The sequence below is a fragment of the Phocoena phocoena genome, chromosome 4 (genome assembly GCF_963924675.1).
Source record: "Phocoena phocoena chromosome 4, mPhoPho1.1, whole genome shotgun sequence".
Lineage (NCBI taxonomy): Eukaryota > Metazoa > Chordata > Mammalia > Artiodactyla > Phocoenidae > Phocoena > Phocoena phocoena.
Window position 1 is genome coordinate 21467289 of NC_089222.1, and position 27495 is coordinate 21494783.

At 43.8% G+C, this 27495-nt stretch overlaps 1 pseudogene; it reads right to left on the reverse strand.

Moving 5' to 3' along the window:
- Positions 1-485: 485 nt before the first annotated feature.
- On the reverse strand, positions 486-27079 carry LOC136122653 (trafficking protein particle complex subunit 1 pseudogene; annotated as a pseudogene).
- Between the last annotated feature and the right edge of the window lie 416 nt (positions 27080-27495).

Here is a 27495-nt window from a genome sequence, read left to right on the forward strand (position 1 = left end):
TGGCCCTTGGTGGGAGCCCATCTGGGCATGTATGGCTCTGACCCTGTGCTATGTACTCTGCTTGGCTGGGTACACTCTTAGGCACTGACCAGGAGATGGGGCCACTTGTGGTCCTCACAGGAAGGGCCCCAGTCTTGGGCTCAATGTGCTTCTTGTGTCTATCTCTACCTTCTTTCTTCTTCTTCTTCTTCTTTTTTTTTTTTTACTGATAAGAAGTTTATTCTGTACTTCTCGAAGCATCAGGTAGGGGATAAAACTGGAGAGGGCCTGGTTCGGAGGTGTAGGGACTCTGGTAGGCTTTCTTTCTGTGCCGGGGAGGGCACCAGGGACGGCTTTAGGCTGTTCCCTTGGGAGGGCTACCGAGGGGCTTGACTGGGCTGGGGGTGCTGGGACGGTGGCACTTGCAGTAGGGGGCCCTCGGCTGAAACAGGTTAGGAGGGGCCCCAGACAGGGATTCTTCTGAGGGGTGAGGTAGAGTGCTTCCTTCAGCCAGCCTGGGCGGAGAAGAAGGGCGGAGAGTGGCCACAGGAGTCCAGTCGGGAGCGGAAGAGCTCATTCTGCACAGTTTGGCCCAGCGAGCACAGGGGATTCTTGACCACCAGCTCCACGTCCAGCTCACCGTGGATGTGGTGCAGCACATCTCAGATGGGTCCCACGCCCAAGTCAGTATTCATGACAGCGCTGATCCCAGCAGGCATCTTGTACTAATGGAGTTTGTAATGTCTAGTTTGGAAGGCCAGGAAGCCGTCCTTAATGTCTAGTGGGGACATTTTGCTGACAAAGGAAAGGATAGAGAAGAGCATCCCGTACATCAGCTTGTAGTCCTCCTACTTGGGGATCTCTGCTTGCTTCTTGCGGTGCCACTCGCAGTAATGCAGACACACTCCATTCCGGTCAAACAGGTACAGGTTGTGGACAGTCGTGGGGACATGCTCCGAGTGCCTGTCACTCCATAGTTCCTATCTCTACTTTCTAGGTCTGTCAGTGTCTATGACCCATACATAGTATGTCTGTTTGCCCCATGAGAAAGTGTTTCATTCATTAATTAATGCATGCATTTATGCACTTATTTACCCAATAATTGATCCATCTATTCATTTGGGCATGTATTCATACGTTAGCACAGTCGTTTATTTAGTACACATCGACTATAAGAGTTGTGACTTTAAAAAAAAGAGCTATGGGCTTCCCTGGTGGCGCAGTGGTTGAGAGTCTGCCTGCTGATGCAGGGGACACGGGTTCGTGCCCCAGTCTGGGAGGATCCCACATGCCGCGGAGCGGCTGGGCCCGTGAGCCATGGCCGCTGAGCCTGCGCGTCCGGAGCCTGTGCTCCGCAGCGGGAGAGGCCACAACAGTGAGAGGCCCGCGTACCGCAAAAAAAAAAAAAAAAAAAAAAAAAAAAGAGTTATGACTCTTTACTTTGATGCCAGAAGGATTGATGATAATTAGAGACCCAAGTGGGTGCCCAGGGAAAAGTCCCAGGCTCCAGACCTACAGTCCTGTTGCTGGCATTGTGTAAATCAAGATCACGACTGTGCACTGGCCAACCGTTCTTGGCCCACTAACTTTGACCAAATAAATTCTTGTTCTACTAAACCCAAAGCAAAATGTGCTGACTAAGTCTTCTTTACCAGTAAAATTGTATTACATTTCTTTGTGATAGGAAAGGTTAGAACAACAATATGTGACCTTAACAACTCTGGGCACTGAATCTGCACTATGTCACCTGTGAAAAAAAGAGATGTCCCTCCGTTCAAGTCGCAGAATTTATTTGGCAAGTTATGTACCTTTGTGCTAAGAGATGACGGACATTTTTTTTTTTTTTAAGCAAAATTGACACTCCCCATCCTTAAATAGCTTATAATCCAGTTGGAGAAATAAGGCCAGTCCACCTAGTATTATAGATCATAGAACTAAGGAATGTTTTATGTTGAAAGCTGCTAAAGACCCATCTGGTCTGAAATTCCCTACCAAGGTGGAACTCCCCATACAAAGTACTCTGCACTAGAATCTGTCATACAGCGTGAAGTAAGTCAGAAAGAGAAAGACAAATACCGTATGCTAACACATATATATGGAATCTAAGAAAAAAAAATGTCATGAAGAACCTCGGGGTAAGACAGGAATAAAGACACAGACCTACTAGAGAATGGACTTGAGGATGTGGGGAGGGGGAATGGTAAGCTGTGACAAAGTGAGAGTGGCATGGACATATATACACTACCAAACGTATAATAGATAGCTAGTGGGAAGCAGCTGCATAGCACAGGTAGATCAGCTCCGTGCTTTGTGACCACCTAGAGGGGTGGGATAGGGAGGGTGGGAGGGAGGGAGACGCAAGAGGGAAGAGATATGGGAACATATGTATATGTATAACTGATTCACTTTGTTAGAAAGCAGAAACTAACACCATTGTAAAGCAATTATACTCCAATAAAGATGTAAAAAAATAAAATAAATAAAGTCAAAAACAAAACAACAGAACAAAACAAAAAAACAAAGTACTTTGCAAATAGTCTTTTCAGCTTTGTACCAACTCTCCTCTGGTGAGGAAACTACTATTAATTTTTTTAATTAGAAAAGCTGTATTTGGGCTTCCCTGGTGGCGCAGTGATTGAGAGTCTGCCTGCTAATGCAGGGGACGTGGGTTCGTGCCCCGGTCCGGGAAGATCCCACATGCCTCGTGAGCCATGGCCGCTGAGCCTGTGCGTCTGGAGAGACCACAGCAGTGAGAGGCCCGCGTACCACAAAAAAAAAAAAAAAGAAAAAAAAAGAAAAGCTGTATTTGCTTAATGTAACACATTGAAAAAATATGGCAGAGTATCAAAGTAAAAAGTCAAGCCTCACCTCAAATCCCTCACCTCCCTACCATTTGCTACAGGATGCTAAGAATGGTTATTTTCTATACTTGTACAAACACATATATGGACATTTGCACCCCATACTTTCAATTGTAATCTGTTTTTTAAATTAGATAACATATACAATATAAAAATCAAAGGGTATGAAAGAATATACAATGAAAAGAAAGTCTCTTCTATCCCTCTTCCTCTAGCACCTCAGTTCTGCTCTCCAGAGGCAGCCACTGTTACTACTTTTATATGTATCCTTCCAGGGATAGTCTGTGTGTTTTACAAGCATATATGTTATTTTTTTTTTTTTTTTTTTTGACCACACTGCATGGCATATGGGTTCCTAGTTCCCTGACCAGGGATCAAACCCACACACCCTGCAGTAGAAGCATGGAGTTTTAACCACTGGACCACCAGGGAAATCCCTCTTTTTTTTTTTAACACAAGTGTTAGCAGATTAAATACAATATTTCCCCCTTAATTACATATCTTAGAAGTTATTCCATACTTAGAGCAAGCTGCTTTATTCCTTTTAACAGGTACATGGCATTTCATTATATGGATATGTCATAATTTAATAAATCAATCTATTTATGACTATTTTGGGGTTTCTGCCCTTTTGCTATTACAGACAAGGCTGCAATGGATAACTTTGACTATACTACATATTTTTCATACGCACGCAAGGTTGTGGGATAAATATCTAAAAGTAGAATTGTTGGATCAAAGGGCAGATACATTTGTTATTTTGATAGATATTGCCGGTTGCTCTCAGTAGATGTTGTATCAATTTGTATTCCATTCATCAACTATGAGAGTACTTTTTCCCCATGCTATTACTAGGATATTAATTACTTTTTTTTTAACTTATGCCAACTTGGTAGGTTAAAGTTACCTTTAGCTGTTTTCATTTGCACTTCTCTTATGAATGAAGTTGAGCATCCTTTCATATATGTGAGAGTCATCGTGTTTATTTTCTGTGTGCCGTCTGTTCATATCCTTTACCTGTTTTTCTATTTTTTTCTCCTTGCTGCTTTTCTTGTAAATATTAGGCTTTATATATACATACGTTTTTGAAAATAAGAACAATTTAAATTGAAAATTTTTTCCAGTTTGTTATTTCTCTTATGACTTCTTTTTCCATGCAGGAATTTAAAAAAATTTTTTTTTTATTTTTTAATTGTTCAATTCAGTGAATGTAAATGAAGTAAGCCAGACAAAGAAAGACCAATATTATATGATCTCACTTATATGTGGAATCTAAAAGAATGGACCTCATAGTAACAGAGTAGGAGGCTCATTACTAGAAGCTGGGGGTGGGGGAAATGGAGAGATGTTGGTCAAAGGATACAACTTTTCAGTTATAAGATGAATAACTTTTGGGCTTCCCTGGTGGCTCAGTGGCTGAGAGTCTGCCTGCCAATGCAGGGGACACGGGTTCGTGCCCCGGTCCGGGAAGATCCCACATGCTGCAGAGCGGCTAGGCCCGTGAGCCATGGCCGCTGAGCCTGCGTGTCCGGAGCCTGTGCTCCGCAACAGGAGAGGCCACAACAGTGAGAGGCCCGCGTACCGCAAAAAAAGAAAAAAAAGATGAATAACTTTGGAGACCTAATGTATAGCATGGTGACTAGAGTTAATAATAATGTATTGTATTGAAGTCAACTAACATTGTAGATCAACTAACTAAACTAACTATCTAACTATCAACTAAACTATCTATCAACTATCAACTAAATCAACTAACATTGTAGATCTCAAGGGTTCTTACCACCATCACCAAAAAAAAAAAGGTAACTTGGTGAGGTGATGGATTTGTTAATTAGCTTGATTTTGGTAATCATTTCACAATGTATATCCAAACATCATGTTGTTTACCTTAGATATATACAATTTCACTTTCCAATCGTATTTCAGTAAAACTGGGGGAAAAAAAGATGAAACTTATTAGTATTTTCTTTTACAACATCTTGTTTTACCTATTTATTTTAGTGTTTGTTTTACCATACTGAGCGAAGTTTGTCTATAGCAAGATACAAAAATTCTACCACGTTCTCTTCTAGTACATTTGTTCTTTCACTTTTCACATTCCAACCTTTCCTCCATCTGTAATTTATTTTGCTTTAAACTATAAAGTAGTGATCCAATTGTATTTTTTTTTCCAGATTGCTCTTCAGTTTCCTAACATCTTTTATTGAATAACCCATTTTGGGGAATTCCCTGGCAGTCCAGTGGTTAGGACTCTGTGCTTCCACCACAGGGGGCATGTGTTCAATCCCTGGTTGCGGAACAAATATCCCACAAACCATCCGGCACAGCCAAAAAAAAAAAAAAATCCATTTTTATTTAATTTATTTTTTTGGCCACGCTGCATGGCTTGTGGGATCTTAATTCACTGACCAGGGATTGAACCCGGGCCAAGGCAGCAAAAGCGCCAAGTCCTAACCACTGGACAGCCAGGGAATTCCCTGAATAATCTATTTTTAGAATACTATCTTTATAATAAACTAAATTTATATATATAAATTATATATAAAATTTTACACATATATATGTTTCTGGGCTTTTAATTTTGTTTCATTGATCTATCTGCCTATTGTTTCTTTTGGTTTGTTTGCTTTTTGTTTTGGCTGCATTGGGTCATCGTTGCTGGGCGCAGGCTTTCTCTAGTTGTGCTGACCGGGGGCTACTCTTCATTGCAGTGTGCGGGCTTCAGTAGTTGTGGAGCATGGGCTTAGTTGCTCCGTGGCGTGTGGGATCTTCCCGGAGCAGGACTGGAACCCGTGTCTCCTGCATTGGCAGGAGGATTCCTAACCACTGCACCACCAGGGAAGTCCCCTGCCTAGTGTTTTTTTTGTGTTGTTTTTTTTTTCCCTGCCTAGTGTTTAAAAAACAAAATTCAACCAAGTAAATTTGAAGATCTAATTGACTTTATTTGGGTGGAATCTCATCTAGCAAATAGAAGAGCCTCCAAGGAGTTGTACAATATGGAAGGTTTTTATGGGAAGAAGGGTGGGGAAAGGCAGCTATTAGCAAAAGAAAAGAAAAGATTATTTTTAGGCTAGGGCATCTTTTTTTAGAGGAAGGGAGCAGCAAAGGTTTTATCATGCAGATTGGCTTTTCTTGGTTGGGGGAGGCGGGGTGGAAAGGGAGAGGGCCCATGTGACAGATTACCTTACTGGTGCTTGATTGGAAAATTCCAGACTGGTTGGTTAGGATTACATTTCTGGGAGAGGTTGAAACTGCAATTAGATCAGGTATTAAATCTAGGTTTGGCGTCATGGGCTTTTAACATGAGTGATGCCATTTTGGGACTGTGGTTTTCCTTTTAACTTTCCTCATGTCCCTTACCACACTGTTTTTATTATTCTGTGTTTAATACCTAGAAGAGATGGTCATCTTTCTTTTTCCAGAATTTTCCCAGATATTCTTAGAATATAAATTTTAAAATTGTGTAGTTAAAAAAAACTCGATGTTTTAATCCTGGTTATGTTAAATGTGTAGATTAGTTTATTGTGAATTGACATCTTTATAATACTGAGTCTTCCTACCCAATATATGTATTTTCCTCCTCCTATCAGACTATTTTTTTTTTTTTTTTTTTTTTTTTTGGTGGTACGCGGGCCTCTCACTGTTGTGACCTCTCCTGTTGCAGAGCACAGGCTCCGGACGCGCAGGCTCAGCGGCCATGGCTCACAGGCCCAGCCACTCTGAGGCATGTGGGATCTTCCCGGACTGGGGAGCGAACCCATGTCCCCTGCATCGGCAGGCGGACTCTCAACCACTGCGCCACCAGGGAAGCCCTATCAGACTATTTTTTGAGGCAACCCATTCTATCATTGGATGATTCTGATAGTTTTTCAATTTCCCGTTGTTTTGAGGTATATCTCTTTATATTTTCTAAGCAATAGTTCTAATTTTGTCATTTGAAACTATACAGGAGTTAACATTTAAAGTGTTAAACATGATCTACAAAAAGCTACATCAGCGCTTCTCAACCTTCTACATCATGGAACACAAAGGAAATTGTAAATGTGCAGTGAACACTGGGGTAAGTAGATGAACTTTTTGCAATCCAAGGTGATGGTGTTGGTAAGGAGAGAAGCAGGCTGCTCCAAGCCCTAGTTCTGCTGACTTGCTGAGGGAGCTACAGCTGGGACCCTGTGAAACCCCCCTAGGGCACATCATCTGGGAGGCTCTTCATTAGAAGTTCCACTCCTTGCCCCTCTCCACCTCATTTCTGCTCCCCAGACCTGCTTTTCTTTCTAGACCTTAATATACCAAGCACATTCTCTCTCTCTTTTTTTAAAAAAATTTATTTATTTCATTTATTTTTGGCTACGTTGGGTCTTCGTTGCTGCCTGCGGGCTTTCTCTAGTTGCAGTTGCAGCGAGTGGGGGCTACTCTTTGTTGCGGTGTGCGGGCTTCTCGTTGCGGTGCGCGGGCTTCTCGTTGTGGTGCGCGGGCTTCTTATTGTGTTGGCTTCTCTTGTTGCAGAGCACTGGCTCTAGGCGTGCGGGCTTCAGTAGTTGTGGTTCATGGGCGCAGTAGTTGTGGCTCACAGGGTCTAGAGCTCAGGCTCAGTAGTTGTGGTGCATGGGCTTACTTGCTCCACGGCATGTGGGATCTTCCTGGACCAGGGCTCGGACCCTTGTCCCCTGCATTGGCAGGCGGAATCTTAACCACTGCGCCACCAGGGAAGCCCCGCACGTTCTCTTTTCGGGACCTTTGCCTTTGCTCTTCCCTCTGCCTAGCTGGCTATGGCCCCAGAAGTTTGCACAGCTGGCTACTCATTCTCTAGCTCACTGGGCAATCATACCTAAAGGAGCAGCCCTCTCCTGCCCCAAGTCATGCTACTTTCTTGGTATCACATCAGTTTTAGAAATTTCCAGATGATTTGTGTGTTTGTTGTCTCTCCCCCCACCACTAGAATATAAGCTCCAAAAAGGCAGAAGTCATGTCTGTTTTGTTCTCTTCTGTCCCCAGAGCCTTACTCAGTGCCCTGCCCATGCACTCAGTTTGCTCTGTGAATGAGCCAAAGGGCTTCCTACTCTGGATTTTGAAGGATCTTTTTCATGACCACTTCAGTTCTTATTCCCAGCTTGACCTCTCTGTACCTACCTACCTACTTCCCACAACCAAACTTCTTGGTCTGATCAAAGGGCTGCTGGAGGAACTGTCCAGCCAGTTATGACTCCTGCTATCTACACTGTCTCCCCACTGCTTTGGCCATCCTGGCCACAGAGACACCACAGGACCTTATCATCTCCCTGGCAGAACCCAGATAATACTGTCTGCAGTATTCTCAGGATCCGTTCAGTTTAGTAACCTTATCAAAAACGGAAATGAGGTTAACTTGGCAGGAAATGAGGTCAGTTTGGCAACTGTTGGTGAAACATTGTACAATGTAAGAGTTAACAGTCTGAGTTAACAATGCAAGCCATGTCATACAGCAGTGCAATAGGAAGATCAAATGGACCATGAGCCGTGCAGGGCAATTTGGGCTCAGAGAGGGAATATCCCAGTAAACTGATGGTTGATCGCTTTCTGTGTACCTTGGACAGGTGAGTGAGTGTATAGTGGAGCACTGCTGGGTCATCCCAACCTGGGATAAAGATCTCTCAGGGCATTGTAGGAGAATGGCTTTGGTTAAAATCAATAAGCACCATTTTTTAAGCCTCCCATACATACCCTGTGCTAAGCATCTGTTATCTCTACTCCTCCCAATACCCCTAAGTTGGTGATGTTAACCATTTCAGAGAGAATGAAAAGGAAATTTAAATGACTAAAGGACCTACCCAAGGTCACAGGGTGTGTGATAAGGCAGGGAGTCAATCCAGCCCACACACCCACCCCAATTGCTCCCCCTTTCTTTTCCTACGCTAAATGAGGAGGAAAATGCAAATATAGGGGTCTAATCTATTTGTTGTTTTACTTTTTTTTTTTTTTTGCCGTACGGCCGTTCTCTCCCTGTTGTGGCCTCTACTGTTGCAGAGCACAGGCTCCAGATGCGCAGGCTCAGCGGCCATGGCTCACGGGCCCAGCCGCTCCGCGGCATGTGGGATCTTCCCGGACCGGGGCACGAACCCGTGTCCCCTGCATCGGCAGGCGGACTCTCAACCACTGCGCCACCAGGGAAGCCCCAATCTATTTTTTTAATTGAAGTATAGTTGATTTACAATGTTGTGCTTCATTTCTGCTATAGAGCAACGTGACTCAGTTACACACATATATACATTTTAAAAAATATTCTTTTCCATAATGGTTTATCCCAGGAGATTGGATATAGTTCCCTTTGCTATACAGTCTAATGAATTCTTTTGCAAGCAAACATCGGTTTGAATCTATCTACTGGGATATAACATGCTTAATCAATTCTGAAATGTTATATTTAAGCCTTTGGAATTATTCTTGTTAATGGGCCACATACAGAAATAGAAGTTGAGTCAATATAGAAAGAAAATCTACAGAAAAGTCTAGGATGGTTATCAGAGATGATCAGCACACTCAAATTTCCATATGTTACAGTCCATTAAAGCTAATAGGTATAAAAGCTAATCAACAGAATAGACCCATAAATGAAAATAATGATGCTATTAATGTAGATGAGGGGGCTTCCCTGGTGGCTCAGTGGTTGAGAATCTGCCTGCCAGTGCAGGGGACATGGGTTCGAGCTCTGGTCTGGGAAGATCCCACATGCCGCGGAGCAACTAAGCCCGTGCGCCACAACTACTGAGCCTGCACTCTAGAGCCCGCGAGCCACAACTACTGAGCCCACGCGCCACAACTACTGAAGCCCACGCGCCTAGAGCCCGTGCTCTGCAACAAAAGAAGCCACTGCAATGAGAAGCCTGCGCACTGCAACAAAGAGTAGCCCCCGCTCATCACAGCTAGAGAAAGCCCGTGCGCAGCAACAAAGACCCAACACAGCCAAAAATAAATTAATTAAATAAATAAAAATTTTAAAATGTAGATGAGGGATACAGTTGAGCTGATTAACCTCCTGTTTCAGTCACATCTTTCCTGAACTTGTGGAGACCATGCTGCAATTATAACCAGAAAGAACAGAGGCTAATTAGAATGATAACTCCATGTGGAGGATATTTAAAGTTTTCATTGCAGGCTCATATCTCCCCATTTCTCCTGGATAATTATCACCACTGGCTGCTTCCCCCTCCCTCACTGCTAATCACACACACACACACACAATCTGGCAGTACACCAGGATGTTTGAACTGGCACTAGGGAAAGGAATAAAGTTCTTCTTGGCTGGGAGGTGCAGTCTGAAAACTGCCAACAGCTATTGTTCCATTCACTTGTAGAAACTTGACTGAGACAAAGTGGTTGACCTACAGAGAGATGCACAGACAAGAAAAGGAAGGGGAGAAAGAGAGAGTCAGTCTTACTTGCCATTGCCCTTGAGGCTGTTTCTGTGGTTGTCTAAGCTAGTAGAGCTGGGTTTCTTTCACTTGGCAGGCTAACTGTTTACCGTTTTCATTCCAAGCACCTCAACCATCAGCTTTCTATTTGAGGTTCATCCCTTCTGATGGGGGAGAATTCTGTTTTGTGTGTATTGGTGTGTGTGCGTGTGGCCTCACCCATTCTTTCCTGGGAAATCTCCCTTCCAGTCTCCGCCCCTACCAGCCATGTGTTCTCAGGAACTGTACATAAGTTTTAATACTCACTTGAAATAAAGTTAATTCTACTTTTTAAGTCAGCCTCATCTGTTTAAAAAGAATCTGTTTGGTGTTTTTCTTTCATTTTACCCCTAAAACTAGATGTGGGCAAGCCTTGGTGTAAACTGTGGAATAGAAGATAAAGCACTAGAATAGACTCAGGGGTCCGGATCCTCGCCTGGCTGTGTGACCTTGTGCAAGTTTCTTGAAAGTTTTTGAATCTGTCTTCGTCTGTTAAATGAAATGAGTAGGTACAAACATCTAGTACAATGCCTGGCACACATTGCATGCTCAGTAAATGTTTGTGAAATGAATAATTTAATGAGGGAATTGAATCCTAGTGTCCCTTTTTGAGTTTACTATATGGACAGTAAATTCCTTTTGGTCTTTAGAGCTCTACCCCACTCTTAGTCCACTGAGACCAAAGGTTATACCCCTCCTCTCCTGTTTGTTGAAATATCAAAACCCTGGAAGACAGCATTTGATTGGCAGAGCTTCTGTCACATGCCCCAAGGGGGCAGTGAGAGGAACTTCCTATTGAAAGAATCTTCTAGAGGTCTTCCCTGGTGGCACAGTGGTTAAGAATCCGCCTGCCAGTGCAGGGGACACGGGTTCAAGCCCTGGTCCGGGAAGATCCCACATGCCGCGGAGCAACTAAGCCCGTGTGCCATAACTACCGAACCTGCACTCTAGAGCCCGTACTCCGCAACGAGAGAAGCCACCGCAAAGAGAAGCCTGCGCACCGCAATGAAGAGTGGCACCCGCTCACCGCAACTAGAGAAAGCCCGCGCACAGCAACAGAGACACAAAGCAGCCAAAAATAAATAAATAAAATAAATTAAAAAAAAAAAAAAAAAAAGAATCTTCTAGGGACACTTGCAGCTTCCTAGTAATTAATTTATGCTCAGGAGCTACTAGTAAAGTGAATACCAAGGTGAACTTATCATAAAATGATCACACTATACTTCAAAATCAAATATATTCATGGAGTCAATTATTTGTGCCTTTTCCCCACTCCTTTGGGAGAATAATCGGATTTGTCTACTGAAACTCAACAGCTTTGCCATCAACCAAAAACATTTATGAAGCTTCAGACTATGGTAGAAGAGCAGGGGATGTAAAGAGGTGGCAGGTCCAAACCTTAATCATGAAGACCTTGGCCATTGCAAAGACAATATTACTGCCATAGTGTTCATTTATAAATCAGCAAGTATGTTTGCTATAGGAACTTCTAAAATATTCTAGGGTCTAGATTGTGACGGCAGAGGACCAGAGGATTTTTTGGGGGAGGGGGCCATGTTGGCCGGCTGGCGGATTTTAGTTCCCGGACCAGGGATTGAACCCACATCCTCGTCAGTGAAAGTGCGGAGTCCTAACCACTGGACCACCAGGGAATTCCCAAAGAGGATTTTATTTTTTATTGTTTCCCAGTTTTAGTGAGCTATAACTGACATAACATTGCATTATATTAAGGTATACAACATAATGATTTGATATATGAAGCTTGCAAAATGATTACTGTTAAGGGATTTTGAAACAATCTCGGTAACTTTCATTTTTGGTTCTGTAATGGATTTTCATCTCCTTATTGACTCTTGTATACTAAATGTTTATTTCCTCTGATTATAAATGTATCCATGGATTCTTATCCCATAGTGTATAAGATCACTATTATAGAAAGTTCAGATGCTAGCGTAACTGGTGGCTCCTTCTCCAGACGTCAGGGCCCGCTCACTGAGGTGCAGGTTCTGCGCACCCCGGCAGATGCAGTCCTGCGCAGGCGCAGCTGGAACCCCTAAGGAGTAGTTTTCTGACTAAGACTGACCGAAGGTTGGCTTGCTCCTCCTGCGGTTAAGTTTAAAGGAGCATTTTCCAAGGGTCTTTTCTAAACCAGAAATGTAGATTTGCCCTTGTGGTCTAGGTAAACACCTTCCCTCCTGAATTAGGCTCAAGTGTTAAGGAATCTCATGGTGCAGTAAATGCCCTTATTCAGGTTCACACCACCTTGCAACCCGATTAAAGGGAGCAAAGTTTAGGCTCTGTGGGGTCCTGATCCTGGCAGAAGCAGTGACCAGTCTCACCTGGGGAGACTTCTTTTACTAACTGTTGTCTTTTGAATAGTTGTTTTCGATAATCAGCGTCAGCCACAGCCAGGGGATCCTCAGTCCCCTTTTCTGATCCTCAAGCCCAATCAGTCCTGCACCTTGGAATGCCTTTTCTTCCTGCTTACCCCAGAGCAGTCTGAAGATAGTGGCTCCTGCTGGGCCATTCCTGTGACCTGGGGCTAGGATCTGGAGTTTCAAGTCATCAGCAAGGGAGAGTCCTTCCTGAGCTAGTGGCCTTGTCTTTCACCCAAAGGCAGAGCTTGAAAGAAGATAGTGACTTCAAAGGAAGAGGGAGAATTCCAGACTAGAGATAAGCTCCCGAGAAAGTTAAAGAAAGAAGGATAAACAGAATTTGAATACCATTCAGTCTGTCAGCTAGGTTAAAAAATTAGTCATACATAGAAAAGGAGCTGAAAAGATTAACATTAAAATGTTGACAGATGTTTCTTTTCTTAAAATTGATTTATTTAATTTATTTTTGGCTGCGTTGGTGCGCGGGCTTTCTCTAGTTGCGGTGACGGGGGGTGGGCGGCTACTCTTCATTGCAGTGCGCTGGCTTCTCATCGCGGTGGCTTCTCTTGTTGCGGAGCACGGGCGGTAGGCGCACGGGCTCAGTAGTTGTGTCTTGCGGGCTCTAGAGCGCAGGCTCAGTAGTTGTGGCACACAGGCTTAGTTGCTCCACGGCATGTGGGATCTTCCCCGACCAGGGCTCGAACCTGTGTCCCCTGCATTGGCAGGCGGATTCTTAACAACTGCCACCAGGGAAGCCCCAGATTTTTCTTTTAATATGAGATTACAGCTGATTTTTCTTCTTTTTAAAAAATAATTATTCTTTTTTATTGACATATCATTGATTTACAATGTTGTGTTAATTTCTGCTGTACAGGGCAAAGTGATTCAGTTTTCTTTATATCCTTTCTACCAGCAGGTGTTACCTTTTCCATTTATTTATTTATTTATTTTTAGCACTGGCTTTAGGCGCGGGGGCTCAGTAGTTGTGGAGCATGGGCTTTGTTGTTCTGTGGCATGTGAGATCTTCCCGGACCAGGGCTTGAACCCATGTCTCCCGTAATGGCAGGCAGATTCTTAACCACTGCGCCACCAGGGAAGTCCCTACCTTTTCCTTTTTTAAGTTGTTTTTTTTGTTTGTTTTTGTTTTTGTTTTTTTTTGCGGTACGCGGACCTCTCACTGTTGTGGCCTCTCCCGTCGTGGAACACAGGCTCCGGATGCGCAGGCTCAGCGGCCATGGCTCACGGGCCCAGCCGCTCCGCGGCATGTGGGATCTTCCCGGACCGGGGCACGAACCCGTGTCCCCTGCATCGGCAGGCGGACTCTCAACCACTGCGCCACCAGGGAAGCCCTAATGACTGGTTCTTATGCAGTATAAATGCATATCTTCTTTGCTTCAGTTTGGGACAGTTATGAAGGGCAATCCTAGCTTCAGAGCTCCCCCAGGGATTGCTGCAGCCTCTGCTGCAACCTGCTACTACTTGACAACCTAACTTCTCTCTTGGCCGCGTCTCACTTCTCTCATTCCCTCACAGATGTTTCTGAAAGTACTTCCTAATAACCCATCCGCACACAAGTTTGTCTGACAGTCTATTTCTTGGGGTACCCAGCCTCCTGCCATAGGCAATAAATTATTGAGTGGTGGAGTGTAGGTGGGTGGGTTTTTCACATTTTGCTCCCTTACATAAACTGGAATAATTTATTTATAAGACTTATATAATTTTTAATTTGTGTTTAAATATTACCATTAAATAGAAACTATAAGAACAAGGTTGAGCTAACTTTTAAAAAAGAAACTCTCATGCCCCCATAACTCTCCCCCTTCCCACCCAGTAGTCTCACTACTGTAGCACACACAAGTCATTTCATTTCTATGTACTTCCCTGAGCAGGGATCACACATGGTCATATTTTTGCCTGGCTTGCTGTGGTGGAAGGAACCACATAGTAATGAAGATTTCTCATAAAGGTGGACTTTTCACTGCTCTATATGAATGCTAAAAGAACAAGGCACACTTGAACCAGAACAGGCATTCAGAGCATTCTGAGAGCCATTGTCTCCCGCTTGGGTCCAGAGCGGGTGAGTGAGTTGTATTCCATGAAAAAGGAAATTCCTGGAGGAACTTCAATTCATATCACACAGCCTCTGAGCCAAAGGAGCAGAACTGAAATCCAGGGTTCTGAGCTGCAGATTCTCAGTGCAGCTTTCTTTCCACCAAAGAAAGTCTCCATTTTCTTTTTCTTTCTTTTGTGGGGTGGGGGTGGGGGGTCACGCCATGCAGCTTGTGGGATGACCTGGGATTGAACCCCTGCCACCTGCAGTGGAAGTGGATTCCTAACCACGGGGCCACCAGGGAATTCATTCCATTTTCTAAAGGCTGAATATTCTCTGATTAGTATCCTCCTCTAGATGAACAGAGCAGGTGTCTGTTCTCTGACAAGGGCAGAGGAACTCTTGTCCTTGGAATGGAAGAGAATAGAGAAACCTGTTCAAAGGACCTGCTAATCTCTGGTCGCCCTGAGGAAGTATCTGTGGTCCTCAGCTGCCCAGGAGTGACTTCCTCCCCCAACTTTTCTCCAGAGTTGTATTCTCAGGTTTCCCTGGGGACTGATCTCCAGAAGCTGTGGGGAAACACTCTCTCACTAGTTATTGTCACACATCCATGAAACTCCCCATTTAGGAGTCAATAGCTCAGGTTGGGCAATGAACAATTAACCACAAATGGGGTGGTTGGAGACTTCCCTCAAAACTGAGGAATTTCAAAATTGTCTATGTTTGTTGATCCAGGACAGTTGTGCTTTATAACAAGTGTTGTTGAGGACATGGAGAAATTGGAAGCTTTGTGCATTGTTGGCAGGAACATAAAATGTTATAGCCTCTGTGGAAAACATTATGGCAGTTCCTCAAAAAATTAAAACTGAAATTACCATACGATCCAGCAAACTCACTTCTGGAAGTATGTATGTATCTGGAAGAATTGAAAGCAAGGTCTCAAAGAGATATTCTCACACCCACGTTTACAGTGGCATTATTCACAATAGGTAAAATGTGTAAGCAAGCCAAGTGTCAGCTAATTAATGAATGGATAAACAAAGTGCTATATACATACAATGGAGGATTATTCAGCCTTAAAGAGGAAGAAATCCTGATACATGCTACAACATGGATGAATTTTGAATATATCATGCTATGTGAAATAAGCCAGTCACAAAAAGACAAATGCTGTATGTATGATTTCACCTACATGAGATATCTAAATTAGTTAAATTAATAGAGACGGAAAGTTGAATGGTGGTTGCCAGGGGGAGGGAAATGCGGGGAGTTGTTGTTTAATGGGCATAAAGTTTCAGTTTTGCAAGATGGAAAAGTTCTGGTGATTGGTTGCAAAACAATGTGAATACACTTAACATTACTGAAGTGTACGCTAACAAATGGTTAAGATGATAAATTTTAAGTTATGTGTTTTTACAATTAAAAAACATAAAACACCAAATGAACAGGTCAAAAAGCAAATTAGATATAACTGAAGAGGGAATTAATAAACTAGAAGATATAGCTGCAGAAATTATTCAGAATGCAAAACAGAGAAACAAAGAGATGTTAGGAAACATGAATGATGCAGTGAGAGGTCTAACACACAGACAACTGGGCTCCAGAAGAAAAGAATATAGAAAATAGAAAAGAGATATTATTCAAACACAAAATGCCTGAGTAATTTTCCAGAATTGGTGAAAAATATGAACTCTCTGGTTTGGAAATCAGAATGAATCTCAAGAATAAAAATAAATAAAAATAAATCCAAACTTATAGACTTTTTTTTTTTTTTTTTGCTGTGCTGCATGGCTTGTAGGATCTTAGTTCCCCAACCAGGGGTTGAACTCGGGCCACTGCAGTGAAAGCTCCAAGTCCTAACCACTGGACCGCCAGGGAATTCCCCAAACCTACAGTCTTTATAGGGAAACTGCAGAAGATTGAAGACAGGGAGACTATATTAATAGCATCTTGAGAGCAACACAGATACATGATCAACTACTGAAGGCTGTAGGTAAATGGGTAAGTAGGCAATGGTACATCACACAATGTGTACATTGTACATTAATACATGGAATAGTCAGTGCTAAAAGAAATAAGCTATCAAGTTGTAAAAAGATATGGAGGAAACTTAAATGCATATTACTAAGTGAAAAAACCAATCCGAAAAGGCTACATACTGTATGATTCCAAGTATATGACATTCCAGAAGAATGCAAAAAAGTTTTGCAAAAACATTGAGATGGTAAAGAGATGAGTGGTTGGCAGGGGTTATTGGGGAGGGAGGGATGAATAGGTGAAGCACAGGATTTTTAGGGCAGTGAAACTATTCTGTATGATAATATAATGGTGGATACATAGCATTATACATTTGTCCAAACTCATAGAATGTACAACACCAAGAGTGAAACCTGATGTAAACTATAAACTTGGAATGATAATGATGTGTTAATGGAAGTTCATTGATTGTAACAAATGTACCTACCACTCTGGTGACTGATGTTGATAGTAAAGACAGTCTGTGTGTGTGTAGAGGTCTGGGGTAAATAGGAACTCCTTGTACTTTCCACTCAATTTTGCTGTGAGTCTAAAACTCTGAAAAATAAAGTCTATTAAAAAAATCCAAGAGGGCTTCCCTGGTGGCGCAGTGGTTGAGAATCTGCCTGCCAAGGAAGGGGACACGGGTTCGAGACCTGGTCTGGGAAGATCCCACATGCCATGGGGCAACTGGGCCCATGAGCCACAACTACTGAGCCTGCGCATCTGGAGGCTGTGCTCCTCAACAAGAGAGGCCACGACAGTGAGAGGCCCGTGCACTGCAATGAAGAGTGGCCCCCGCTCGCCACAACTAGAGAAAGCTCTCGCACAGAAATGAAGACCCAACACAGCCAAAAATAAATAAATAAAAATAAATTTAAAAAAAAAATCCAAGAGGATGAAAGAACACCCAAGCATCCAGAAAGAAAAACAAATAACCAACAATAAAAGGACAATTACGCTGACAGCAAATATCTTAAAACAAAACAATAATTAAAAAAATTTTTTAACAAACAGACTTGTGGTTGCCAAGGGGGAGGGGGAGTTGAGGAAAGGTTGGATTGGGAGTTTAGGATTAGAAGATGCAAACTATTATACATAGAATAAACAAAATGGCCCTATTGTATAGCACTGGGAACTATATTCAATATCTTATGATAAACCATAATGGAAAAGAATATGAAAAAGAATGTATATATATGTATAACTAAATCACTTTGCTGTACAGCAGAAATTAACACAACATTGTCAATCAACTATACTTCAATAAAATCCATTTAAAAAAAAAGAAGCAAATCCAAATAAATTCGAGAAGCTGCAAAAAAAAAATTTTTTTTTTAAATACACATAACAGGGACTTCCCTAGAGACACATTGGTTAAGAGTCCACTTGCCAACTCAGGGGACATGGGTTCGATCCCCGGGCCGGGAGGCTCCCACATGCAGCAAAGCAGCTGGGCCTGTGTGCCACAACTACTGAGCCTGTGCTCTGGAGCCCGTGAGCCACAACTACTGGCCCCGTGCGCTTGGAGCCTGTGCTCTGCAACAGGAGAGACCACTGCAGTGAGGAGCCCAGGCAACGCGATGAAGAGTAGCCTCCGCTCATTGCAACTAGAGAAAGCCCGTGCGCAGCAAAGAAGACCCAATCCAGACAAAAATAAAAAACTAGGGCTTCCCTGGTGGCGCAGTGGTTGAGAGTCCGCCTGCCGATGCAGGGGACGCGGGTTCGTGCCCCGGTCCGGGAAGATCACACATGCCGTGGAGCGGCTAGACCCGTGAGCCATGGCGGCTGAGCCTGCGCGTCCGGAGCCTGTACTCCACAACGGGAGAGGCCACAACAGTGAGAGGCTCGCGTACCCCCAAAAAAACAAACAAACAAAATTTAAATAAAATAAAATACACATAACAAGAATTTAAGGTTGGTTATTGCTAGGTATGGTCATGCCGTATTTCCTACTCCCTTACCCCTACCCTCTGTTTGTCCTCATTAATGTGGATGGTAGCTTTTATTTTCTAAGTAGGAGAAGGGATAGGCCAACGTGAAGGAAGAGAGGAGAAAGTTTATTGAGGGAGGAAAGGGTGTTTGGTTTTAAATAGTGATGTTGACCTTGGGAGGGAAGAGATCTAGAAAAGCCATTGGTTCCATTTTAGGGGGGTAAGATTATTCCTACATCAGTCTCTATGGGCAGGGGACCACTGCAGACACTTTCAGTGATGGTGCCCATTGTATAGGAGCTTAGAACTCTAGATACATGATCTCATTCGGTCTCTGAGAGAAGTTGCTCACCAACTCTGTTAGACAATGCCAACCACAACATTTCTAGATATCTTGGTTGGTGTTATGCTTCCTGCTATTTGTTGGTTGAAATTCTGCAGTTTCCCTCTGATTCCAGCATTTCTTTTTGCTTATGAGCAGAGTAAGGCAGGATAAGGTTTTGAAAATTTTTATCTCCAGCCTGAACCTTTCTCAGGAACTCCAGGCTGCTAACTGAATATTGCCACTGGAATGTCTAAATAAGCATCTCAAGTTTAATATGTCCAAAAATCAAGCTCTTGATTTAGTCCTTTCAACTTGCTTGTCTTGCTCTTTTTCCTCTCTCAGAAAATGGCAACTCCACCCTTTGAGATGCTTAGGCCCAAAACCTGGAAGCATCTTTCTCTTCTTTTGTCTCTCGTTCCTCATGTCCAATCCATCAGGGAATCCTGTTGGCTCTATCTTTCAAAATATATCCAGAATCCAACCACCTCTCATCACCTCCACTACTACCATACTGGTCCAAGTCTCCATCATCTCTTACTTGGATTACTGCAATAACCTCCTTAACAGTCACCCATGGTAGGACCTCAATAAATAATTGTTGAATGAATAAATGAAGCAATTCTCAGGTATGAGTTATCTTTGGCTGTTTGATGGGTCATGGTTAATCTTGAGACTCTTTACCATATTTTGGAGAGAGAGTGGGAAGAAGTAGTATTTGGGCAGCAAGTACTGTGGGTCCATTGAGGAAACAATGGGGTGGAAAGTTGAAGCAAACTTGAAAAATACAGGAGAGAGGAATCAGTAGAATTGGGACTCTGAGTGGGAATCAGCAAAGACAATCCAGGTCACTGAGTGTCCTTGTCCCTGCTGTTGTGATTGCCTATCCTTTGCCTGTATAGAGAGCCTGGATGGATACCCTGCTTCCCTCTGTTGACCCATCCAACCTGGGGTCCTGTGAGGTGATTTCCATGAAGCCTGGAGGTGAATGACCCTCACCGAAGACCAGGTGAAGAGCAGTTTCCTTCTGAGCTTCAGAGATGCCTCCAATGAGGGAGGGAATTGAGTGAATCAGGCAAGCTCCTGGAACTTGGGCTGAAGAGGAAAGTAAAGGAAGGCATCTAGGTGTGGCTTGGCCTGAAATTGCTTCCTCTGCTGCTGGGCAGCCCCATGTCCCCTTCTCCTCCCTCTCCCCATAGGAGACCCAGCAGCTGCTTCCAACAGTCTGGGTCTTCTGCCTATATTAAGAGCCCTTCCAGAAGTTCATCCTTCTTTCCCCTGACTCTTCTTAGCCATTCTTCCAGTAGGCACCTAAGGCCTGGTCCCCTTCTCTTGGTCACTCAGGGACTCTTCTCCAGACCAGCTAATGGAATTTGGTTTGGAGAAAGTGCTTGGCTGGGTCCCCTACCTGTTGAGTTCAATTTCCTCCTCTGGGTGTGTTTTAGCTTCCAACTGGGATCTTTGCCATAGTAATTATAATAACCACACTCTGTATGGAGGATCTTAAAGCTATATAGACAAACAAACAGAAAGGAGTTCTTAAGGAAAGTCAAGTAGTTATCAGAATCTCCAACCCCACCAGACCCAGAAGCTCTATACTCGCCTCCCCATAACTTAGTGAACATTGTTTAAGCAGCTTGAAATTCTTTCTACAACCACATTAAAATTGGATATCCTGAGGGAAAGGGAAGTTTCCCCACCCCAACCCTGCTCCTCCCCAAGCCCTCCCCTTCCAGCCAGTAGCAGTGTTATTCACCTGACTGCTTGAGAGAAAAACCTAGAAGGTCACCTTCATTTTTCCTTATCCCTCACCTCTCATCCTGTGTATCAACAAGGCATACTGTATGTGCAACTAGAGATGATCATACTAAGTGAAGTAAGTCAGAAAGAGAAAGACAAATACCATATGATATCACTTATATGTGGAATCTAAAATATGACACAAATGAACCTGTCTATGAAACAGAATCACGGACCTAGAGAACAGACTGGTGGTTGCCAAGGGGGAGGGGGTTGGGGGAGGGATGGAGTGGGAGGTTGGGGTTAGCAGAGGTGGGCTGTTATATACCGAATGGATGAGCAACAAGGTCCTTTTATAGCACAGAGAACTATATTCAATATCCTATGATAAACCATAATGGAAAAGAATGTTTTATAAAAGAAGGTATAGGGGGCTTCCCTGGTGGCGCACTGGTTGAGAGTCCGCCTGCCGATGCAGGGTACACGGGTTCGTGCCCCGGTCTGGGAAGATCCCACATGCCGCGGAGCGGCTGGGCCCATGAGCCATGGCCTCTGAGCCTGCGCTTCCGGAGCCTGTGCTCCGCAACGGGAGAGGCCATAGCAGTGAGAGGCCCGCGTACCGCAAAAAAAAAAAAAAAAAAAAAAAGAAGGTATAGGGACTTCCCTGGTGGCGCAGTGGTTAAGAATCTGCCTGCTGGATGTGGGCCCAGTGCGACTGCATTGTCTGATTTTTCAAGAGAGGCCAGAAAGTGGGTTTTCGTATAAAATCTCCTGAATCTGAAGTGCTGACAACTAATTCAGCTGAAAAATAATTATAACTGGGGGTACTTCTGGACTGCTGGCCATGTTCTTGCCTTGACCTGGGTGATAGTGGCATGGGTGTTTATTTTATACCTAGTTGTTAAGTTGAACATGTAGGTTTTAAATAATTATCTGTGTGTATGATATGTTTCATAATAAAAAAAGTGTTTTTAAAAGGAAAAAAAAAAAAGAATCTGCCTGCCAATGCAGGGACATGGGTTTGATCCCCGGTTCGGGAAGATCCCACATGCCACAGAGCAGCTAAGCCCGTGCACCACAACTACTGAGCCTGCGCTCTAGAGCTCGTGAGCCACAACTACTGAGACCATGCACCACAACTACCAAAGCCCGTGTGCCTAGAGCCCATGCTCCACAACAAAGACAAGCTACCGCAATGAGAAGCCCACGCACCACAATAAGGAGTAGCCCCCACTCACTGCAGCTAGAGAAAGCCCATGCGCAGCAACGAAGACCCAACGCAGCCAAAAATAAATAAATTAATTAATCAAAAATTTAAAACTAAAAAAATAAAATAGAAGGTATATGTGTGTGTGTGTGTGTGTGTGTGTGTGTATATATATAACTGAATCACTTTGCTGTATAGCAGATATTAACACTACTTTGTAAATCAACTATACTTAAAAAAAAAAAATTCAGGGCTTCCCTAGTGGCGCAGTGGTTGAGAGTCCGCCTGCCGATGCAGGGGAAACGGGTTCGTGCCCCGGTCCGGGAAGATCCCACATGCCGCGGAGCGGCTAGGCCAGTGAGCCATGGCCGCTGAGCCTGCGCGTCCAGAGCCTGTGCTCCGCAGTGGGAGAGGCCACAACAGTGAGAGACCCATGTACCGCAAAAAAAAAAAAAAAAATTCATTAAAAACAAAAGAACAAACACAACACAACAAAACAAAACAAAAAAAGAACAAGGCCTGCTGTGTCTACAGAATATGCCCAGAATCTATTTTCTTCTCTTCACCGCTTAGTGACCGTTGTGTTTGTGTTGAACAACTGCAGTGATGTGCTAACTGGTCTTCCTGCTTCTACTCTTGTCCTGCTGTAGATCACTCCCCCCAGAGCAGCCAGAGCCATCATTCAGGGACAAGCCCATCCCACTATTATTCTGCTCATAACCCTCCAAAGGCTCCCACAGAACTTCTGATACGTTTCAAACTTCTTACCACAGTGCGCAAGGCTCTGCGTGATACGGCTCCAGCCTTCCTCTCCAGCCACACGTCTTATTACTCTCCCCCTCAGCCACATGGCCTTACCTGCTTACCTGTGCCGAGTTTGTTCCTGCCTTAGAGCCATGGGATTTGTTGTTAGCAATGCTTAAAATGCTTTGTGAAGATTTCTTCATGGCTGGCTCCTTAGTATTTAGAACTTAACTCAGTACTATCGCTCCCTAATGGAACACCCCCAAACTCAGTGGCTTCAGAACAGCAGTTATCTATTTCGCTTATTATCTATCTGTAATATGGGTAGGGCTTGATGAGGAAGATGCATTTTTGTTCCACATGGCGACAGCTGGGGCAAATCAACCGAGATCCGAGGATCTGCTTCAGAGATGGCTCACTTTCATGGCTGGCACGCTGGGGCTGGCAGTCGTCTGTTAGTTAAACCAGGGTTGAAGGCGAGGGGCCTTGGTTGTTCAAGGGGTCCCAAGAGAGTCAGGTGGAAGCCGTGATGTCTTTTATGACCCAGCCTAAGAAGTCACATAGCATCACTTCTATTGTACTTTATTAATTTTGCAAGTCGAAACACCTGTCCAGGGACTTCCCTGGCGGTCCAGCAGTTAAGACTCCGGGCTTCCACTGCAGGGAGCGCAGGTTCCATCCCTGGTCAGGGAACTAAGATCCCACACGCTGCGCGGCCAAAAAGTAAATAAATAAATAAATATTAAAACAAACAAACAAACAAAAAGAAACACCTGTGCAAGTTTAAGTGGAGGAAACAGGAAACACAGGCTCTACCACTTGAAGGCGGAGCGGCAGGGTTCTGCAACAGCACACAGAAATAGGAATACTGCTTTTCCGGATGACTCTCTGCCACGGCTACCTCCTCAGTGCAGCCTTCCCTGACAGCCCGATATAAATTCCCTTCTCCTCCTCACCCCGCAGAGTCATTCTTTACCATTTCAGTCTCTGGCTTATTCACAGCAAGTTGTCTTGCCCATTTATTTGCTCACTTGCCGCCTGTTACAAGAATATAGTCCCACCTCCCACCCGCTCCTCCAAGAGCAGGATCCTTGCGTGAAGGGAGGCCAGACCACAGGCTGTTGCACTAGGTCTGGCAGTTGCAGTGGGAGAGGGGAAGGCTATTTAGAGATATGTAAAACCTGTCAGATTTGTGACCGACTGGCTGTGTGGGGGTAAGGGGGAAGGGAGGACCCTGGATTGCTGGTCCATCTCAGAGCGAGGAATACCACGACACTGAAGGTGTGCATGGCTTAGGACCGCCTGGCAGGGGCCATGCTGAGTGCTGCATTACTGGGGGTAAGTGGTGTTAACATGTGTGGAGAGTCTGGTTGGATGGTCACCATACCCCTTTCTTGACCTTTCCAAGAGTCCAGGCACATCTCCCAGCTCTCTTCCAGTTAGGTACGGGCCAGGTGAAGTTATGGCCAAAGAAATGTAAGTGGCAGCTGAAGGATGTCACTTTAAGGCATGGTACTAAAAGCCATCCCACAACATCCTGCCCCCTTCTCCTTCCTTATAGGAGGAGTGTGAACCATGGCAGCATCACAGATGGGAGAGGCCTGGGTTCCTGAATGACGGGTAGAGTCGAGAACCACCTTTTCACAACCTTTTTTTTGGTTCATGACACAACAGTTTTGAAGAGAAAAGGACAGTTGTAGAGTATCCCCACGTACAGGATTTATCTCAATGTTTCTTCATGTTGTTATTTAACTTCCTCCTCTATTCCTTGCATTTGCTGCAAATGGAAAGTCAGCTCTGTAGCTTGATTCGATTCAGATTAACATTTTTTAGTAAGAAGTATTTCAAAGTTAATGTTGTACTTTATATTGCATCCTATCAGGAGGGACATCAACGTCTGGGGTCCCACCTACGGTGATGTTATGTTTGAAGACTGAGCTTAGGTGGTGGTTGCAGATTTCTCCATCATAAAGTCACTTGCCCCTTTTGCAATGAGTATGTAAACTATGGGGTAACCTTTGGTCACCATTGTGACATCCTGTTCCTGACCAATATTTCACCTAATATTTTTAGCATCCACTGTGGTTCCTTCCCTCAACTGTTTATATTAAGTATTTTTCTAGCATTTCTTGAGCAACTTACTATGTACTGTGCCCTCTTCCAAGGGTTTTACCTGTATTTTCTTTAATCATCACCATAACCCTATGAGATAATTTTATTTTCTCCGTTTTATAAGTGAGGAAACTGAGGCATAGAGAGGTGTATTCGTTTCCTATTGCTGCTGTAACAAAAGTCCAAAAACTCAGTGGCTTAAAACAACACATTTATTATCTTAGCTTTCTGTAGGTCAGAAGTTTGAAATGGGTCTCACTGGACTAAAATCAAGGTGTAGGCAGGGCTGCTTTACTTCTGGAGGATCTAGGGAAACATCTATTTCCTGACCTTGTCCAGCTTTTAGTGGCTGCCTGCATTGCTCGGCTTATGGTCCCCTTCCAGCTTCAAAGCCAGCAATGGTGGGTCGAGTTCTTCTCATATAGCATCACTCCGATCTTGTTTCTATTGCCACAACTCTTCTGACCCTGACTGAATCTCACTTCAGTCTCCCTCATCCATTTTTAAGGACCCTTGTGATGACACTGGACCTACCTGCATAACCCAGAACAACCTCCGTATCTTAAGGCCAGCTGATTAGTCCACCTTAACTCCACCTGCAACCTTAATTCTCCTTTGCTATATAACCTAATATATTCACAGTTTCTGGGCATTAGGACTTGGACATCTTTGGAGGGGCCGTTATTCTGGCTACCACAGAAGGTAACTTGCTTTGTTCACACAGCAAGTAAGTAGCAGAGCTGGGATTTAGGCTCTGGAAGTCTGGTTCCAGGGCCCACATTTTTGATCCCTATGTTTTGCTTTTTTAAAAAAAATTTTATTGAAGTACAGTTAATTTGATCCCTATGTTATGCTTCCTATACAAACGTACTAAGTAACAGGTTTGGAATAGTTTATTATGACTTGCATAATCCCTCCAGCCACCCTTTCCCCATGATTTCATAAGTTATCATGAAATTCTCTATTACATTTTGGCTTCCCACAGTATGCTATAATGTCTAGATCCAGAGTCTGGGGCTAGCTGGCTTGGGTTCAAATCCCAGCTAGGTTATTTACATGCTATATGATTTGGGCATGTTATTAAAAGTTCTCTGTGCCCTAGTTTCCATAATGTAACATGGGGAATTAATGATATTTATTCTATAAGGATATTGTGAGGATAAAAAGAGTCATTATAGGGCTTTCCTGGTGGTGCAGTGGTTGAGAGTCCACCTGCCGATGCAGGGGACATGGGTTCGTGCCCCGGTCCGGGAGGATCCCACATGCCGCGGAGCGGCTGGGCCCGTGAGCCATGGCCGCTGAGTCTGCGCGTCCGGAGCCTGTGCTCCGCAACGGGAGAGGCCACAACAGTGAGAGGCCCGCGTACCGCAAAAAAAAAAGAAAAAAGAGTCATTATAATTAAAATGCTTACATAGCAAGTTCTATGCGTTACCTAGACTTGTTTATTGCTTCTGCATATTCCTAAGAGATCACCTGGTCAGATTGGTTTTCTGGCCCTTATCTTTCATCTACAGTCATCAAGTGACACAGGGAACACTCCTGTCACAAAAAACACAAAGCCTCAGTAGAAGACAAGTGGCCCTGTTACAGCGACCACCAGCACTGGTATAAAGAGCCAATGCCAAATTTTCTTTGAGTGAGCACCAGAGAAAATTTGATCTCTTTTCTAAACAAAATCTGTCAACTTTTATAGTTTGGAGAATACTGACATATTGGCAGCATTGGCTTTTATTGTCATTAAAAATTTTTTTATTTTAATACACTTTATTTTTTAGAGCAGTTGCATACAAATTGAGGAGCTAGTACAGAGAGTTCCCATATATCCAACTTCCTCTACTATTAACATCTTATGTTAATATGGTACATTTGTTCCAATTAATGAACCAATATTGATAAATAATCATTAATCATTAACCATGCTTTATTCAGATTTCCTTAATTTTTTTTTTTTTTTTTCTCGGTACGCGGGCCTCTCACTGTTGTGGCCTCTCCCGTTGCGGAGCACAGGCTCCGGACGCGCAGGCTCCGCGGCCATGGCTCACGGGCCCAGCCGCTCCGCGGCATGTGGGATCTTCCCGGACCGGGGCACGAACCCGTGTCCCCTGCATCGGCAGGCGAACTCTCAACCACTGCGCCACCAGGGAAGCCCAGATTTCCTTAATTTTTACCTAATGTCCTTTTTCTGATCCAAGATCCCATTACACTGAGTTACACTGAGTGATCATGTCTAAGGCTCCTGTTGGCTGTGAGAATTTCTCCTTGGTTTTGATGACCTTGACGATTTTGAGGAGCATGAGTCCCTTTTGTACCATGTTTTTCTGTTGGAATTTGTCTGGTGTTTTTCTCACGGTTAGACTGGAGTTACGGGTTCTTGCGAGGAAGACCACAAAGATAACGTCCAATATTCATTGTATATTATGAAGGTGCACACGGTCAACATGTGATCTCTATTGATACTGACCTTGATCACCTGGCTGAGGTCGTGTCTGTCAGGTTTCTCATTGGAAAGTTACTCTTTCCCCCCTTTCCACACTGTGCTCCTTGGAAGGAAATCACTATGCCCAACACACACTTAAGGACTGGGGAATTATGCTCTAGCTCCTTGACGCATGACTTAGTTTCCTAGGGTTTTGTAACGAAGTACCACAAATGGGTGACTTTAAGTGACAGAAATTTATTCTCCCGCATGTTCTCACTGAAGCCTCTAGGGGAGAATTTGCTCCATGCC